Source organism: Humulus lupulus, chromosome 2 (genome assembly GCF_963169125.1).
Source record: "Humulus lupulus chromosome 2, drHumLupu1.1, whole genome shotgun sequence".
NCBI lineage: Eukaryota > Viridiplantae > Streptophyta > Magnoliopsida > Rosales > Cannabaceae > Humulus > Humulus lupulus.
Window position 1 is genome coordinate 19541990 of NC_084794.1, and position 4332 is coordinate 19546321.

Sequence of the window (4332 nt, forward strand, 5' to 3'; positions counted from 1 at the left end):
TAAATGTTAAGTTTAAACAACAAAATCAAAATTGCAAAACTACATTAGAAAATAATACAACTTAATTATGCAAAAAAAAACTATGGCATATTTTATAAATTATACATTTAAATGGAAAATAAAAGTCATATATTTAAAAAAAATTAAAAAAAGGGCCATAGAAACATTAAGAAAGTAAAATTCACATATCTCTTCTATATAAAAAATGTGTAGATAACGAATTTTTTTTGTTTTAACGGTTTTTTATTTTTTTCCGTTAACTTTAACGGAATATTCTTATATTTAACAGAATATTCTTATATTTAACTGTAGATTGTAAACATGACTTAAACTTAAATAAAATTAATTAAATAAATAATTAAACAAATTAAAATAAAATATTTTGAGATATTTTACTATGATAATTATTTAAAAATAATAAAATCATATGTTTTATAATTTAAATAAAATCCACATATAATATTAATATTATATTAAACATATAATATATATTCTTTTGTTGTCAATGCCAAATTCAGAAAATAGAACAAACATAAACTTAAACAAAAATTAATTAATTAAAATATGATATTTTTAAGATATGTTATGATAATTTAAATAATTAAATCATATTTATTTAAAAATAATAAATTCATCATATCATTTTTTATCTTATAAATTTGCGTGATAATTTATTTTTTATCAAGTGATTTGGAGTTCTTTTTCTTCATCAAATTCACCAAATGACATTGCGAGATACATTAGAAACTAAAAATATTTAATGTATACTATTGTCTACACTATGACTTTTTATATTCTTATTTTATTTCTATTATTAATTTATTTTTAAATATTATTGTAATTTATCTATATGTCATGTAGCCATATAAATATATATATCTATATCAATATTATATTTAGATGTCATATATATAGAGATTATTGATATAAATATTTATATATATATTTTAAAAGCAGTGATCCAACTTTTATTAAAATTATAAATAATGTTTACAATTTTAAAATTAAATAAACGTGCATTGCACATGATGTTTATGCCTAGTAAATAGTTAAGTGGTAAAAAAAGAGATATATATATATTTATATATATAGTGGAAGTTCTTCTAAAATATATATATATATATATATATATATATAGATAGGGTCTGGTTCACTTATCTTATGACTTTGGTCTATTAGCTTCTTAAAATCACTTACTCACAAAGCTACTATGGGTAGCTTCAGCCTAAAGACCTTTTTTTTTTTCTTCAAGTAAAAGCTCAAAATCATAACAAACTCAACTATACCTCAAAATAACTTTTACAAAGTTAAAAGCCAAAATTTGACATTGAAAAGCCGTAATATTATTATATATTATATTTACAAATAAAGAAGGGCTTTGAATCGAACCCTCATCCTAAGTCAAAGAGAATATAAGTCTCAACAAAAGATGATGTAATTAATTAAGAAACTCCTAGGTGTGAAGAATTACTAGATTACCAAAGTAAAATATGAACATTAAATATTGATTGCATTCAAAATAGTTACTTTATTTTCTTAAAGTATATTTTTCTGTATAAATAGGGGTCCATTCTCCATTGAAATGAGACACAATATTTCACTCTTCTTTTACATTATATTGTATATTCATCTCTTTTTCTGCTTTTATATTTTAATTTATTCTCAATAGTTTCATAACACGTTATCAGCACGAGTCTCTAACCAAGGTAAAGATTGTTTACTGAAATTCTTGAATTGTTTTGAAGTCACGATACACTATACAAATATATATAGTCATATATATATATGTCCTCCTCTAATTGAAACAATTGTTAGATTAATATGAAAGTAGACATATGAACAATTCTATATACATGTAGGTGGAATTAATATATAGAATTAACATATACAAAAAGGAATCGAATATTATATACCTCCAGCCATTGCTATTGATAACCTCGATCTAGCTTTAGATCTACAAAAGAAAAGAAACAGAAGTTAGAACGAGTACACGGGCTTCCAAGCTCTCACTAACTCTTTTAGATGGAGTTACTGAAAGTTAGAATGAGTTGTGAGCTTGGGGACCGGTACTCTATATTTATAGAGTGAGACCTACCATCAGAGTCTCTGCCACAGATTGAGATATTTCCTCAATCAGTTGGGATATGAAAAATCGGGTAACAACAAAATCAGGTAACAAACAATGTTGGCCATTAATTAGAATATTTTGTCAATAAATTAAATATTGACTTTAATATATTAAATTAATTAGTTGATTTTATATACCAAATAAATGATATTCTAACATTCTCCCACTTGGTAAGCATTTAAATTAATGTATTACTTAAGCCCGACGATCATCCCTGTTAGATAATAAACACATGAATCATGGCGATAGGTCCTCTTTTTATGACGAGTATTATCTTCCATGTATTACAATATATTTATTACATAACAATGTAATTTATGTGGCTATGTACTTAAACGAATAAACCTTATGTTTATTCAGGTCCTATGAAGATAAAATTTTCTCAAATAAAATTAAGATGCGCATAAATATGAGAAAACATCAAAATAAGAGTTTCATTGATAATAACTTAAGTTTGTACAATAAATTTACATAAGGGAACCAAGTCCCATGTTCACTACATGATCCTTGAATTTATGAGGTGGCAAGCCTTTCGTCATAGGATCAGCAATCATCAATTCAGTGCTAATGTGTTGAATGACCATTTTATTTTTTTTAACACGTTCTCTCACAGCTAAGTACTTGATGTCGATGTGCTTGCTTCGACTACCACTCTTGTTGTTCTTAGCCATGAATACAGCAGCTGAATTGTCGCAGAACATTCTCAATGGCCTAGATATAGAATCTACAACTCTAAGGCCTGAAATGAAACTCTTTAGCCATACACCATGCGATGTAGCCTCAAAACACGAAACGAACTCGGCTTCCATAGTAGAAGTAGCAGTCAAGGTCTGTTTGTTACTCCTCCATGATATAGCTCCATCGGCAAACATAAACACGTAACCAAAAGTTGATTTACGTGAATCAGTACAACCAGCAAAGTCTGAATCTGAGTAGCCAACTACTTCTAGGTTGTCAGTTCGTCTGAACATGAGTTTGTAATCCTTAGTACCCTGAAGATACCTCATAACTTTCTTTGCAGCTTTCCAGTGGTCTAATCCCGGGTTACTCTGAAATCTTCCTAGCATTCCGACAGCAAAGGCAATGTCGGGTCGTGTGCACACCTGAGCATACATCAAGCTTCCAACAGCAGAAGCATATGGGATGTTCTTCATTTCTTCCTTTTCAAAATCATTCTTTGGGCACTGGCTCAAATTTAATTTATCACCCTTAACGATAGGAGCAACACTTGGTGAACAATCTTTCATCTGAAATCTCTCTAAAACTTTGTTAATGTAGGTTTCTTGAGATAGACCTAAGATACCTTTGAATCTATCTCGATGGATCTTAATGCCAATGACATAAGACGCATCACCCATATCCTTCATCTCAAAGTTCTTTGAGAGAAATTGCTTCACCTCATGTAGCATGCCCTTATCATTGGTTGCAAGAAGAATATCGTCCACATATAAAACAAGAAAACAAATCTTACTCCCACTGACCTTCTGGTATATACATTGATCCATGACATTCTCTTCAAATCCAAAAGAAGAGATGACATCATGGAATTTTAAATACCATTGGCGGGACACTTGTTTTAAACCATAGATGGACTTCTTAAGCTTGCACACCAAATGCTCACCATCACTAGAGGAGAATCCTTCTGGTTGTTTCATGTATACCTCCTCCTCTAGGTCACCATTTAGGAAGGCAGTTTTCACATCCATCTGCTGTAGCTCTAAATCAAAATGAGCAACTAATGCCAGGATAACTCTGAGGGAATCTTTCTTAGATACCGGAGAAAAGGTCTCCGTGTAGTCAATTCCTTCTTTTTGAGTGAATCCCTTAGCAACGAGTCTCGCTTTGTGTCTCTCAATGTTGCCTAATGAGTCTTTCTTTGTTTTGAAGACCCATTTACACCCAATAGCCCTCGCCCCATTAGGCAACTCAACAAGATCCCAGACTCCGTTGCTTTTCATAGAATTCATTTCTTCATTCATGGCATTGTACCACAGTTCCGATTCTTTGCTATTCATAGCTTGTGAAAACGTTTCTGGATCATTTTCGGCTCCAATATTGTAGTCAGATTCTTGCAAATACACAATGTAGTCACTAGGTATCGCCGATTTTATTGTCCTAGTGGATCTTCTTAAGGCTACACCAGCAGGCTCTTGAGGAGCGGGTGGTTCAACTTGTTGTTCAACAATTATAGGCAACTCTTGAAC